The sequence below is a fragment of the Ursus americanus genome, chromosome 16, assembly GCF_024610735.1.
Source record: "Ursus americanus isolate L20-20 chromosome 16, mUrsAme1.1.p, whole genome shotgun sequence".
Taxonomy (NCBI): Eukaryota; Metazoa; Chordata; class Mammalia; order Carnivora; family Ursidae; genus Ursus; species Ursus americanus.
Window position 1 is genome coordinate 29,973,685 of NC_142142.1, and position 16,419 is coordinate 29,990,103.

Consider the following 16,419-nt stretch of genomic DNA (forward strand, 5'->3'; position numbering starts at 1 on the left):
AGACCATCTCATCCAACACCTCATTTACAGGTAGGAAACTTGTAAAACTGGACCCAAGAAATTCTGGGTCTGGGTGCCAGGACGGATAAAGGAAACAGCTCAGATATCAGGAGACTAAAGAAAGATCAGTTTTAAGCTGATTTGGGTATTTTTAATACCCATGAATATCATTCTCATGTCTTCATACCTTGGCCTGAAATCCTTTCCTGATATTTCTCTTCCTGGCAAACTCTTCTTCATCTTCCCAGCCCCATGTCCAATGCCAGCTCTTCTGTGCAGCTTTCTCCACCTCCCCAGGGTTGGTCACTCTTCTGGGCTCCCTGAGCATTTGTCCACACAACCATTCTACTCCTTATCATACATTATTGTAATTATAGTTTACATGAGAGCACCTCTGGGAAAGCCTCAGAGGCAGAACCTGTGTGTAGTATGGTATCTTTTCTATCTATCCTTGGTGTCTGGCACCAGGCCTGCTGGCTTCTCCATAAGTGTTGAACTAATGAATAAATGCATGAATGAATGAATGAATGAGCCATTCAGAATTTGCTCTTTCATGAATAATAAGATATGGGAAGCGTATAAACTCATCTCATAGGGTAGAGCAGAAGTGAATAGCCCAATTCAGATTAAAGAGAAAAGGCTGGATTCTCTAATAATGTGATTCTCTAATTTGAATCTGTAATATGCCCACCTGTAGACCACATATGCTAGAAATATCTTTTAGTGAAAAAATACTGTCAATCTTAACAGTAATTATCCTATTTAAAATTGTTGCCTCAAATAAACTCCCTATCCCCCTTTTTTGTCTTCTCTTTTTTCTCCCCGTAACATTATCAACTTCAAACTTACTATCTACTCATTTATTGGGTTTGTTTATCCCCTCTTACTAGGCTGTAAGCAGGATGAGACCAGATATTTTTGTCTGTTTTGTTCATTACTGCATCCAGGACACCTAGAACCGTGGCCAGCACATAGCACTCAATACTTGTTGAGTCAGTGAATGATCAGATGAATACATAAAGACTGAAACTCTTTATCATGGTCCCCAAGTTCCCGTGTGTTATCTCTGGCCACCTCCCTCCCCATCTCCTCTTGTGTTTCTCCAGTGGTTCTCAACTGGGGCCAATTTTCCCCTCCAGACAATTGTCTGGAGACATTTCTGGTTGTCACAACTCAGGGTAAGGGGAGGATGCTACCAGCATCTAGTGGGTAGAGATCAGGATACTGCTAAACAAAAGTCCTGCAATTCACAGGACATCTCCCACCCCATCATAAAAGTATCCAGCTCAAGATGTCGACAGCGCCAAAACTGAGAAAGCCCCACTTGTAGTTGTAATTTCCTCTTAATCTATCTTTCTGCCCTTAACTGTGAGCCCCTGGAAAGCAGAGACTGTGATGACTCTCAGAATCCTATTAATTAGCACAGATCCTGGAAAATAGAAGGGGTTTAATAGAACCTTGTTAAACGAATGAATGAAGCCTGTGGGTGGTAAAGACATCACAAAACCTTCCTCCAGATGCCTGTATCCCAGATTATTCTCTCCCACCTCAAAGCTACAATACCTCCCACAATCTATATCACAAAATCTCTGCATGATGACTCCATACCCATATGTATTTTATAATTGTTCCCCTGATAATTTACCTCTTAGCTCTTAGAATGCTTTGTCATGGTTTCTTCTTGATTCTCTCCCTCACAAGAGGGTGTCACTGGCACAGGTAGAGACCTACTTAGCTGCTTGATTTGCATTGACTAACTCCAACCCGAAACCATCAGTAGAACTAGTGCAAGTTATTCTAGTTTAACCTAATCATGTGGAGAAACGGGTCAGGGAGCCTGGCTCTGGACGTCCACTGGGGGCCTGGCTGTCATGTCCACTGTGTGTGACTATACTCATCAAGGCTGTGAAAGAGTGGACTCCCAGCCACAGGGAATCCCTTGGCCACCTCACTAGATCAGATGTGAAATACATCTTTCTCACACCAGCAACATCGGTTTGAATTATTTTGTTAAAATTCAATAAGAAAGGCTCAGATTGAGCTTCTGAATGTAGCATAGCCCCCAATTTTGCATGAAATAAAGGAAGCACTGTGCCCTATATTGGTGTTTACAAAATATTCATTATTATAATTAACAGAAATATTCATTATTTGCCTCTGAACTGGGCAAGTGAATTTTGCCAGCAACCAGATGCAAGCAGTTAATAAACACTGACTGAAGCACATACTCAATGGAAAACGCAATGCTAGGGGCTGGGGAGAATGCCACTCAATTGAATCAGGTTGTATTTTAAAGTCTAGCTGCTTTTCAAGATATTACATTTCCAGCAGCAACCTGTTTATTCCCTAAGCAACCCACATGCCTCTGTGACAAGATAAACAACTGGCTCTGTTATTACTCATAATGCAATCACCCCACTTGGCCATTGCCTCCTCGTTTCTCATAATATTCTAGGATAACCTCTGGGGATTAGATTCGTAAGTTACGTGGCCGGCTCTGTCAAAGTGTGGGTAAATGTTCTAACTCTTGGTAAATGGTCCAGCTTGCTAAAATCTCTGGTTAGGATTGCCTGATACTAATAAAAATTGTTACCATTTGCTAAACACTAACTCTGTGCCAAGCACCATGTAAGGACTTCGAAGATGTGACCTCATTTAATCTGATTCTACTGCTTAATAGCTATGCCACCTTGAGCAATTTATTAAACTTCTCTGATCCTCAATGTCCTCAACTGTAAAATGGGCATAAAGATATTACTTCATAGGGTCGATGTGAGTATTAAAAGAAATAATGAATGAGTGTATTCGGCACAGGCTCTGGACATGTTGTCAATTTCCTCATTCATTAACTATCACATAGGATGGAATGTAGGGGGTGTAGGTGGTGTTCCCTGGGAAAGAGACCAAGCGGCAGAGATCTGTAATAACACCACTGAACACAGGACCTTCCACAACACCCCTGAGGGCAGGAATAGGTAGAGGGGGAGGCTGAATTGTAACCTGAGCGGCACACCGCAGCAGCCACTATAACGGAGTCTGGCAGAAACCTAACGTTGAAGGAACATTAAATTTTCTGCTTTAAAAATCATTCTGGGGGGCGCCTGGGTGGCTCAGTCGTTAAGCATCTGCCTTCAGCTCAGGGCATGATCCCAAGGTCCTGGGATCGAACCCCGCATCAGGCTCCCTGCTCCCCTGGGAGCCTGCTTCTTCCTCTTCCACTCCCCCTGCTTGTGTTCCCTCTCTCGCTGGCTGTCTCTCTCTCTGTCAAATAAATAAATAAAATCTTAAAATAAATAAATATCATGCTGGGGCACCTGGGTGGCTCAGTCGGTTAAGCATCTGACTTGCAATCTCAGCTCAGGTCTGGATCTTAGGGTCATGAGTTGAAGCCCCACATCGGGCTCCACACTGGGCATGGAACCTACTGAAAAAAAAATCATAATAAATGTTTATTAATCATATTTGAAAAGGCCTTATGGCAAGGGTTGGACTCTAATCCCTCAATATGTTAAAGTCATTGATTTTATTTACTGCTTGTTTTACATGCTTTTATAAATAACCTTTCTACACAAGGTACCTTCAGGCCAGAGGGAACTGAACTCTGTTTGATTGGACTGTTCTATGCGTCCTATTTTCTCCCTGTTCTGTCACTTGGTGTCCTAGAAATTCCTCCTTGGGAAGCATTCATCCCTTCCTTTACAAACTGCCAAGCTGTTCTGCTAGGTGTTCTCTCTAATTTTGGAAATAGACATGTTCAAGAATGTCAGGAGGCTGGGTTTTGAGTAGGAAACATGCCCTGGCCTCAATTTGAGATGTCACCATACGGCCCTGGAGGGATCACATTCTTCCGTGGAGTAGCGACATTTAGGGGACTTTCCATTTGGCTCATCAAGGTGGCTGATGAATTATCAATTTATTACGAGGGGCAGTTTTACCGTGAGGGCTTAATTTTCTAAATAGGATTTGGAAGGAGCATAGAGGCTGAGGGGGGTCTTTGGCTATTCTGAAAGCAGTAACCGTGTTCCACTGGCTCTACAATTTGAATACATCGTGTCAAATTCCACAAGGGAAATACAATTAGGTTGTTGATAGAAAGGAGAAGTTAGTGATCACATGTGCTGGGGGCCAAGGAAAACTTTTTTTTTTTTTTTAAGAAATGGTGATATTTAAAATGGTTTTATTTAAAAAGGAGCATTTTATCAGGTAGAGATGGGAGAAGAGGGGAACTTATCTCTTCACGTATATGTTCACACACACACACACACACACACACATATACACAAATACTCTCATATCCTTATGCATTCAACACGGATAGTTATTCAAATCCTAATTCTGTGCCATACAACCAAAGAGGACTACAGTTCAAATAAGGAAAGAGGAAGAAGGGAAAGAAGAAGGAGGAGGAGGGGGAGGAGGAGGGGGAAAAGTTAGGGAAGTATGTAGGGAGGAAAGGAGAAACACTGCTTCTGTTCTGCTCTGTCGGAGCTTTGCCTGCAGTGCATATGGCGTCTCAGACAGAGCAAGTGCCCTGGGGGCAAGAAGAGCCAGAAGAAGAAGAATACCACACATTCTTTGAGTGCCTCTCCTGTGCCAGGTACTCCAAGTGCTTTCCCTTCATTGACTTACTCCTCATAACAACCCTGTGTGGTAAACACTGGTGGTTTTCTCCTTGTATAAATAAGGAAACTGCCACAGAAAGCTTGAGCTAAGATTACACAGCTAGGAAGAGGCAGGACTGGGACTCTCCTCGGGCTGTTACCCTCTAGAATCCAAACACTTAGAACCACTTTCTATATTGCGTTGAAAAAAAAGGGGGGAAAGGAGCCAAAGATGGGTCACAGAAAACATTTTATATATTTTAAAGATTTTATTTATTTATTTGACACAGAGAGAGAGAGAGAACATGCAGGGTAAGTGGGAGAGGGAGAAGCAGGTTCCCTGCTGCCCCCCCTTCCCGCCCTGCTGACCAGGGAGCCTGTTGCTGGGCGGGATCCCAGGACCCTGGGATCATGACCTGAGCCAAAGGCAGACGCTTAATGGACTGAGCCACCCAGGTGCCCCGCAACAAACTTTTTTTAAAAGGAAGAAAGGAAAAGACTCTTTTGTCCCTGTTTCAGCCCCTTGTCAGCACCAGGATTCGCCAGTTAGGAGGGAAGACCTTCGACCCACTGATCTGATACCATAAAATAAAAAAATTCTAGGAACACTGCAAATCGTGGCCTGTGCACCCCTAAGTTTTGTTAGGGAAATTCAAGCTGTCCAATCTCTGGAGAGCTTAGCCCAAGATAAAGTGGGCAAAATATTAGTGAGCCAGAGATTTACATAACTCACCTGAAATTTTCAAAATTTATATAACTCGCAATGATTTTGGTGGCTCCTGAAGAGTTTCCCTCGATGAAAGGAAAACAAGAGCACTTCTTCACAACCAGATCTGTCCATAAGTCCTTTCCCTTAATAAATCAAGTCATTGGGGTGGTAGGCAGCTTCTAAGATGGTCCCCAGTGATCCCTACCTTCTGGCATTCAGGCCCTTGTATGAGCCCCTCCCCTGGGATTTATTGACTCTCTTCTAGTGACTAGAATAAGACAGGAGTAATGAGATGTCACCTCCAAAATTAGTTTATACAAATACTGTGGCTTCTGTCTTGGGTGCTTCCCACTCTCCCTCTCACTTCCTCTTTGATTGCTCACTCTGGGGGAAGCCAGCTGCCATATTGTGAGGCAGCCCTTTAGAGACGCCATGTGAGTGAGCCTGGAAGTAGATCTTCTGAGGCATTCCAACAACCAGATGAATACACTTGGAAGCAGATGCTTTCCCAGTTGAGCTCATAGTTCCAGACAACAGTTTACCTACACCCTTATGAGAGACCTTGAGCCAGAGGTACCCAGCGAAATCACAACTGGATTCCTGACCCACAGAAATTGTAAGACAATTATGTTTGTAGCTTTAAGCTGCTAATTTGGGGGATAATTTGTTATGCAGCAATTGATAGCTAGTATATTACTCAAATTGGGAGGAATCTGGGTTAAGAATAAAAACTGACCATTACATTGGATTAACCATACAATAAAACTGCCCTTGGTAACCCTTTCTAAGAATTCTTGACAATAGGTTGTAAGTCAGGCATATTCCAGAAGATGCCTGGTCCCAACAAATATTCCTAATCCTATAACCAGATATTACTTCATTTGATCTTCAAATTAATAATAAACCCTAAAGTAGACACAGATTCCTATCCCTTTGTATGCATTTAATTAAGTAACTAAGACCCAGACAAACGAAGTGTATCACCTAAGATCATAGCTAATCAGCATTTCCCCATATATCCTGTCGCTTTCCCCATTATAGCCACACTGGCCTTCTAGTCCCTCCAAATGGCTGTGCTATCTCCTATACCAGGTCAGTCAAGAAAAGCAGATCTGGGTCTGAAGACTGAAAAAGCTGACGAATCAGTCTTGGTTTTGTTTTTTTTTTCGGATGGTTTAATTTCGGTTTACTACTGGTTGAACAAATGGCAGTGTGAAGGATATATACGAGATAAAGGTAGAGGAGAATAGATATTGCTACCCATTGCCTTCTAATTCCTCATAGGAGGCAAAGCAGTCAGCTTGTCAATTTAGCCACTCACAGTGGAGAACATGCTAAGTTGGTGCTGCTCAGAGTTGAGGCTCATGCATATGGTATTTACCGTTTGGCTAGGGAAGTAGTACCACATTAGCACATGTGATCCGGTTATCATACAACACATTTTTTGCTGTACATCAATTACCTGCGTTCTTATTCTATTTTTTTCTGTGTTGTCAGGCATTCCACACCTTTCACCAAAAGATCTTTGTATTCTTTCTTATTTCTTTCCAGAATATTCTTTCCTCTTCTCTTTAGTCAGGCAGATTCTACTACTCACTTCTTTTTCTTTAAGATTTTATTTATTTGAGAGAGAAAGAGAGAGAGCACAAGCAGGGGGCGGGGCAGAGGGAGAGGGAAAAGCAGACTCTCCGCTGAGCAGGGAGCCCAAGGACATAGGGCTCGATCTCAGGACCTCAGGATCCAAAGGCAGACACTTAACCAACTGAGCCACCCATTTCTGACCTCATTTCTGACCTCTACTACTCATTTCTGACCTCTCCATTCCCAAGAAATGTTCTTATAGAATCAGTTACCACCACCACCCCCCCATCACAGCATTGTCAACTTTTACAACGGCCTGTGTGATATTTGATTATTGTCAGTCTTCCCCACTAAACTGCGAACTTCTTAAAGGCAGGAATCAATCATGGTTTTGTTCATATTGCATGCCTAGCCTCCGTATAGTGCCAACACATGGCAGCTCTCAAGTAAGATTTCTTGAATAAATACATCTGGAAGATAGAGCGTTCCCTCAGTCTTCTCCTTCTGTGAATTCGTTACACATAAAAATCTATTTTAAAGTCAAATCTCATCATGTCCCTTCTTTGCTGAAGAGCCCTCAGTGATCCCCTGTCCCTCAATGAGGAAGCTTAAACTGTGAGACACAGCCTGTAAATAGGATATCCAATTTTACCTGTTTGTGTCTGTGGTTCTAGTGTAATTATTAAAAGTGTCCTCCTTCCAACCTCAAAACTGTCCCAGTTGGGATGATACCGGTTATGGTCACCACATGTAAATGACCTCCAATATCCGGCCAATTACTGACTTCTCGAATCTCTTTGTGCTTCACAATTTATGCATCAGCAACACCAAACAGCTTATGAGTCTCTGTCAAGCCACTGTGAGGTTTCTCACCTCCGTGTGTTTGCTGGCACAGCTCCCACAGCTCCCTCTGGCCAGAATTCACTCCCTTCCTCTCTGACTCATCCTGTAAGATTCAGCTCATTTCCTAACTGCCAGAGAAAGCCTTCTCTGACCCAAAGACTTCATCCTACCCCTAAGACCAAGGTAGGGTTCTGTCTCCCTGGGTCCTACGGGCCCTCTAATCCTCTCTGCATTATTCCATCATTGTGTTTCCACACTGAATTATAAGTGCTGGCACATGCGTCATTAACCCCCATCTCCATACACACACACACACACACACACACGCACGCACGCGCGCACCCCCTTCACAGGGACAGCTCATTACTCATCTTTGTGTATCCACTGCCTGCCACATAGTCAATTCACAATGACTACTTGAACAAATAAATGTTTTTGAAGATCTTATTTATTTAACGCATGAAATTTAGCAACTCGTCCATTTATTTTCCTCACTTTACTAACCCAAATCATTTTTGATTTCTCATCTGAATTTCTACTCAGCATGAGCAAACCAGTGATACCCTCACTGCGCTAATGCAATTACAGCGAAAACAAAGAAGCTTGAGGTTTAAATGATCTTATATTTCTTTCCTTATGTTAGATTTTTTAAAATAACGAAAGTAGCCCTCATACTTCCAGGATTATTGCACACTTGATCTAGTCCAACTACTTCTTTTGTTTCTCCCTTCATGAGAAAACTTGGGTTCCAACCCTAAACTTCCCCTTTCCCCTTCTCTCCTCCCCCCACCCATCTTTCTGCTCCCCCCCCTTCCCCTGCCTTCTGTTCCCCTCTCCCCATCCTGAGGTCTGTGTTTCATCAGAAAAGCACATGGGGCACAATAGGATTCAAATCATTTTTTTTCTTAGTGTTTGAAACCTTTATTATAAATCTAATTTGGATGCTGACTGCCTTGCCAGGCTTGCCAAAATATGCCTTCTCAGAGGCATTATTTGTTAAATTCTTAAGCCTGAATATCATTGTCCTAGGATGAGACATCTAACATCCAACAAACAACACTTCTGCTGAACGTGTGAAATAAAGTCCTATTGCTAAGAAGGAGAAGTTTCCAGGAAACAGCTCTAGACTTTGACACAAACCCTGGTTTGCATCTGGCCCTGTCACTTCCTAGATGTGCTCACTTGGGCTGTACGTGTATCTGGTCAGGCCCCTGGCTTGGTCTGTAAACTAGGGTGAAAAGACCTGCGTCACAGGGCTGTGGGGAGCATACAATGGGAAGCTGTGTACCAGCATTTCTTTAAATAATGCCTTATAAAGGGGAGCATTTTCATGGAGCCTGAAGTACTAATGTAAACTGTTTTTATTATAGTGTTGCTTAAATATAAACAAAAATAATGCTGGGTATAAATTCCTGAAGCTTAGAAAATTAGAAACCAAAATAAATTTATAAATAAAATCCAAGCCAAAGAAATTAAATACAGACGAATTTACACATTGTGAGTCAAACTATAAACCCAAACCAATAAAATGATTGAACATAATTTCATGGGATTGCTGATGTTGCATACCAATTGTATACCTTCTGTCTTAACATAAATATTATAATCCCGCTCCCTTCCTTTTGTAAGCTCTCTGAGCTTGCACATATTCAACGGTCAACTACAGACAATTAGACCATCAGAAGTCTAATAAAAAGGGGAAATGAAAGACAACACGCTTTACCACAAGGGATTGTTCAAGGCCTCAGGTCAGGACTCCAGGGGAAATGCACGGACGGGGCATTCAGACTCACTAAGTTTTGTGGTAGGATTTTCCCCCTAAAAGATATGTTGTGACATTTAAGTCTTGGACTACAGAGTAAGACCTGGGTTTGAAGTCTGTCATTGTCACTACTAGCTGCTCGATCCACTTACCCCTTCTCAGCCTCAATTTCTCTATCAAAAAAATGAAGGAAAATAAATTCTACCCTATAGGATTATTATGAGGACTGCCTCAGATATTGTATGTGAGATCCTCAATAAGTTGTATTTTTTTAATAATAGTTTTTTATTATGTTGTGTTAGTCACCATACAGTACATCCTTAGTTTTTGATGTAATGTTCCATGATTCATTATTTGCGTATAACACCCAGTGCTCCATGCAATACATGCCCTCCTTAATACCCATCACCAGCCTATCCCAATCCCCCACCCCCCTCCCCTCTGAAGCCCTAAGTTTGTTTCCCAGAGTCCACAGTCTCTCATGGTTCATCCCCCCTTCTGTTTACACCCCCCTTCATTCTTCCCTTCCTTCTCCTACTGATCTTCCCATTTCTTACGTTTCATAAATGAGTGAAACCATATGATAATTGTTTTTCTCTGCTTGACTTATTTCACTTAGCATTATCCCCTCCAGTCCTGTCCATGTTGCTGCAAATGTTGGGTAATCGTTCTTTCTAATGGCTGAGTAATATTCCATTGTATATATGGACCACATCTTCTTAATCCAGTCATCTGTTGAAGGACATCTCAGCTCCTTCCACAATTTAGCTATTGTGGGCAATGCTGCTATGAACATTGGGGTGCATATGGCCCTTCTCTTCACTATGTCTGTCTGTATTATTTTTTTAAAAAAAAGATTCTATTTATTTATTTATCAGAGAGAGAGAGCACAAGTAAGCAGAGGGGTAGACAGAAGGAGAGGGAAAACAGACTCCCAGCTGAGCAGACAGCCCAATATGGAGCTTGATCTCAGGACCCTGAGATCATGACCTGAGCCAAAGGCAGACGCTTAACCAACTAAGGCTCCCGAGTGCCCCAATAAGTTGTATTATTATCATGTAAAACTGGGAAATGCTCAGTGGACAGACATGGAAAAGCAGTAGACTGCCCTCTGCCAAGAAGTTGTCACCATAGGCTGCATGCTCGGGAGAAACTTCCTCCTGGCAGGGGCTGCTGGGGGAGAGGCAGAATGCAGTACCATGAATATGAGCTCGTGGGGAAAATGTGGGTCTATGAATCTCAGATGCTTGTTGAAGGACATAAAAGTAGGGAAAAAAACTAAATAAATATTAAATATTCTGTTTTTGCTGTTGTAATATGTGGAGATTAAACCTCTCAGGGGACAGTTCTTTCTCTGATCAGGGGAAACTGATCCAGAGAGCCTGTTAGTCTTTTATGAAAAAGCAAAATGATGTTCTGCTAATGGAGCTGTTTAGAGAGGCTGAGGATCCCAAGAGTTAATAACACAGGTGTGGGACAGGAAAAGATACAGATTGAAGAAACTCTGCTACTTGAATTTCAGGAAGAACAGGGTTTTCACTGAGAAGAAAAGACGAAGTTCTGGCTCTGTGTCCCATCCAGACAGGAAGGCTCGGGGAGGCTAGTGGGGAGGGCTGAGGATCAGAAGCTGATGGACCGTCAGGTGTGGCTGTGGAAGACTCTGGGATCAAGCAGAGCCACCTGGGACCAGGTGACAAGACACGGCATGGAATTAGGGAAAAGATCATTTGCCCTGTTTCTCATGGAACCCAGTGCCACACGTCTCCCCTGAAAATGGAGAGCTTTGGAGGACCCTGGAGAGCTTCATCTGGTAAAGGCAACATCATACTTATGATGGTACCTTTGCCTTGGCAGCAGGGAGGCTTAGCACCTGGTGGAGAAGAGCAAAGGAGAGACGGAGCTTTGAGGCAGAAAGGCAGATGTCTTCTGGCAGTTGAAAGGACAGACCACACTGAGGGCCACATGAATGTCTGTGAGGAACCCGGGAGAAGGTTTGGAGTTCTGGTGTTACGGGGGTGAGAAGTCAGCCATTATAATTTAGGCATTTGAAGTCAACTTGACAACTAACTCATTCACAATAGGAATAAAAGCTAAATAATCCACAAATCAGCTTAATGATAAAGATACAGGACCAATACTAAAGAACACTGTGAAATCTTATTGGAGTATATTAAACAAATGAAATTTATACCATGTTCCCAGTACAAATACATATTTATCTTTACCATATCGATCATTTCAAAAGTAAAGCAAATCCAATCAGAATCTAATTTTTGGCAACTGCATAAAACAAGCTTAAATTTCTAATAGAAGAATAAATGTCTGAGACTAGCAAAATATATACGTAGATTTCATATATATACAAAAAAAATCAGGAGGGTAAACTCACCTTACCAGATATTTTATAAAGCTAATATATTAAAAATACTACGGTATTGGCTCAGACTAGTAAAAGAGCATAAAGAGTTCAGAAAATAAATCTAAGTATAAATGGAAACAATATATAACAAAGGAAGCATATTAACTCAGTTGGGAAAAGGAGGGTTTAATTAATACTGCTGACGTCATTGGCTATCTATGTAGAAGAAAATAAAGATAGTGGCGCCTGGGTGGCTCAGTCGTTAAGCGTCTGCCTTCGGCTCAGCGTGTGATCCCGGAGTTCTGGGATCGAGCCCCACATCAGGTTCCTCCACTGGTAGCCTGCTTCTTCCTCTCCCACTCCCCCTGTGTTCCCTCTCTTGCTGGCTGTCTCTCTCTCTGTCAAATAAATAAATAAAATCTCAAAAAAAAAAGAAGAAAATAAAGATAGCTTCTTAGCTCTTCCCATACACAAAATATTCCAAATGGATTTACAATTTAGTTGAAAAATCATATATTCAAAGATAAGTTAGGAGATTACTTACTCCTATGTTCAGGTGGAAAGTGGAAAGACTTTCCCAAGTAACACAGAAGACCCAGGAGCCATAAGAGAAAACACCAACATATTTGACTGCATTTTTTAATTGATAGAAGATTAAATAAACAAAATCAAAATACCAATGATGGCCTGGGGAAGTTTTTATAATATATGTGGTAGACACAGGAGTTATCTCCCTAATGTACAAACAGCTCTTTTAATTTGTAAGAAAAGAGAAACCAATACAGTATAAAAATAGGCAAAGGATAAGAGAATTCACAGCAGAAGAAATTAAAAAGTCCATGAATAGATGATCAACCTCACTTGTAATCAAGAGAATATAGTGGGTTAAGCATCTGCCTTCTGCTCAGGTCATGAGCCGAGGGTTTTGGAATCAAGTCCCACATCAGGATCCTTGCTCAGCGGGGAACATGTTTCTCCCTCTGCCTGCCACTCCCCCTGCTTGTGCTCTCTCTCTCTCTGGCAAATAAATAAATAAAATCTTTTAAAAAAGAAAATATACAGTAAATTGAAAGAAGAGATATAATTTCTGCCTATCAAATTGGCAGAAATGAAAAAAGAGAAAATCCAGAATTGGCAAAAATTGAGGTAAGTTTTCACTGTCATATATTCTGGGGAGGCTTGAATTGTTACAACCTTTTAGGAAAATAAACTAGAACTATCTATTAAATTAAAAAAATACACAAGCCCAATAATTAACTTCTGAAATCCAACCCATAAGAATAAAATTGCCAGCGCATAAATATTTATGTCAAGGAGGTCTATTGCCAGTGTGGTTTATTGTTAAATGTTCATTGATAGGTAAATATTTCATTAAACTATGGAATGCTCTTAATATGAAATATTATGCAGCTATTGAGAAATGAAATGGTCGATATCTATTGATCTGGAGAGAAGTCTATTATGTCTTATTAAGAAAAGTAAACCACAGGGTACTAAGTGTAGTATGGTTCCACTTTTGTAAAAACAACACCAAACATCCCCCTTGTCATATATGTGTATGCATGTTTGTATCAACAGAAGGGTGTGGAAGGTGAAGATAGTAAAAAAAGTAGTGGTTTACAGGGTTGTGGGGAAGGGGGATGGCTAGGCGGAGCACAGAGAATTTTTAGGGCAGTCAAACTACTCTGTTTGATACTTTAATGGTGGAAACACATCATCACACATTTGTCCAAACCCACAGAATGTATAACACCCGGAGTGAACCCTAATGGAACCTACTGACTTTGGGTGACAACATGTCAATGCAGGCTCATCAGTTGTAACAAAGGTGTCACTCTGGGGGGAACATTGGTTGTGGGGGAGGCTATGCCTGTGTGGGGGCACGGGCATCTGGGAAATCTCTGTACCTTCCTCTTAATTTTGCTGTGAACCTAGAAGTGCTCTAAAAAAGTCCTTTTAAAAAAAATACATGTGGAAGATATCACCTTTTATGGTGGGAAATGAAGGAAACGTCGAGGAGGGCAGAAACTGTTAACTTCCATTATGTACTTCTGTCATGTCTTATTGAGGAGAATGTTCATGTACTTCTTTATTTAAACATATTAATAAATGGGACGCCTGGGTGGCTCAGTCGGTTAAGCGTCTGCCTTGGGCTCAGGTCATGATCCCGGGGTCAGGGGGAAGCCTGCTGTGCTCTCTCTGTCTCACTCTCAAATAAATAAATAAAATTTTTTAAAAAAATAAATATATTAATGAAGAAGACAGTGTTGTCAAAGAGAACATGACCTCTTAGGCCACTGGGGCCTAGGCTGTGAGTCAGGTAACACGGTTCCTAGAGAGCAGTTGCGAGGCCTGGCCTGGAGGGGAAGAAAGGAAAGGGATCAGGGTGTCAGTCCTCCCCCACGATGCACTTCTGTGGAGGCTGTGCTCTCTGCCGCTGGGCTGCTTCATGACCTGCTGCCTCTCATTATCCTCCCTTCTCTTGTCATTTCTAGGTTTTGTGGACCGCCTCCTAGGTGGTCTAATTTAGGCCATATGCACACACTCGGGGATGTGTCAGTTGCTAGTACATAATGTTTTCACTTTTAGAGCCCGTCACAGTCTTCATCCGAATAGTAGTCCAGGCAAATGGAAAAGTGAGTGTGTTTGCACCCATGGCTTTCATCCAGACTCTCCCGCCCAGGAGCGAGCCAGTGTCTGGGGAACTTGGCCAGGATGGACTCTGGCAAGATCATGGCCATGTCTCCTCCACCACAGCCAAACCTTTCCAGGCCTGAGGTAAATTTACACAGAATAAAGTTTAAATGAGGAAAATGCTTTTGGGGTGATGCTTCACATTACTTTCTTTGTCTCCAACAGTAAAACAAAGCCGTAGGGGTACAGACCCGGGGACAGCATCTTCCCATTGAAATAAAGAAGAAGCATCTTGATTTTATTACTGTTCCCAAATGTTCTAGAAACCTAGCTGGGGCCTTAGAGACAATGCAGAAATAGTCTTGTTGTTAAAGATCTATTTAAGTTAATTTGGCTGCTGTCAGGGTTTAACCTCTTGAGTTTTCAGAAAGGTAGGTGTGGGAGTCAGGGAGCTCGACAAGGAAGGTACCTGGCTTGTCCCCTCTTCAGATCTAAGAAAGGAAGCACATCCTTCTTAATATCCCATTTCTTAGTGTCACCGCGCATCAGGTCAGAAGGCTGCGTGTGCTTCCAAGTGTTCCTGCGGTGATTTCAATGTCTTCTCTGTCCTGACAGTGGAGGGTGGGGAGGGTTAATTGGCCACCCTGTTGTCTCATTGCAGACCTGAGCTGAGTAAGGAATACTTTCCTGTCCATGAATCTACAGAACTTGTTTCACAGAAAAATATATTTACTCAAGGAAGAGGGAATGTTTTTTAAAATGCGGGGACCAAATCGCTGAGACTTCGCTAGAGATCACCGATCATCAGTGGCTTAATGAGACCCAGAATCCTGAACGTGTCCTGAATTAGCTGCTTCTTCCTGCTTAGAATCCTCTCTCTGACTCTGCCAGGGGAACAGGGTAGAGCATTCTGGGCGGAGAGAACACTGTACACATACAAATAAGGCCCAAAGCAGCATAGACGTTTGGGGAGCTTTGAGAGTTTGAGACAAGTGCGCCAAGGGCACAAAGGGTAAGAGGGAGTGGTTGGGGAGGAGGTGGGCAATCTGCCTTGTACACTGGTGACAGCATTTGGACTTGGTATTATTCCTCAGGACTCTTCCAGTGGCAAGTTACAGACCTGAGACAAATTAAGTCAAATCATAATAACAACGACAACACGAAAAGTTTACCCATACCGAACACTTAAACTGTATCCCAGGCAACGGCCTACATTCTCTGTGTACGTTAACTCATTTAAACTTCATTATAACACTATGAACTCGGTGTTATTATTATGTCCATTTTGGAGATGAGGAAACTGAATACAGAAAGGTTCAATAATTTACCCAAAGTCACAGCACAGTAATGGCAACACTGGGATTCTGACACAGGAAATAATACTGACTCCTGTGATTGCTGAGTCTGTGGGTAAAGCTGGGTTCATGTGTTACTAAATCCAGGAGCTCAAACAATGTCCTGAGGGCCTGTCTTGGCTTTGCGCTTAGCTCTGCTTCCTTCCATGTACTTGGAGAGACTTTCTCCACGAGGAGCAAAAGAGACAGCTCAGGTCCCAGAGCAAGAGTGAAACCATTGCCTTCCCAACCCCCACATAGGATATTTCTGCTTGGCCCTGGCTTGCCTGTTCTGGAACTAATCACTGTGGCTGGGAGCAGTGAGTGCATAAGAAGAGGGTGTGGCAGAGCCAGCCACAAGGAACAGATTCCCATAAGGAGAAGATCCATCTCTATGGAAGACAGGCCCAATAGATGGCCCACCAGAGGACGCAAAGAGGGGAGAGGCACAATCAAGTTTGCACTTTGGAGGATTCAGGGTCAAAAGTGAAAGAGAGCAATGTAGAACTGGGAGACAAGCCAACTAAGTTTTCCAGGTGAGAACTGCCCCTGAGGCCGAGATGAAGACCGGAAGGGAATGGGGTCAAGAGATGAGC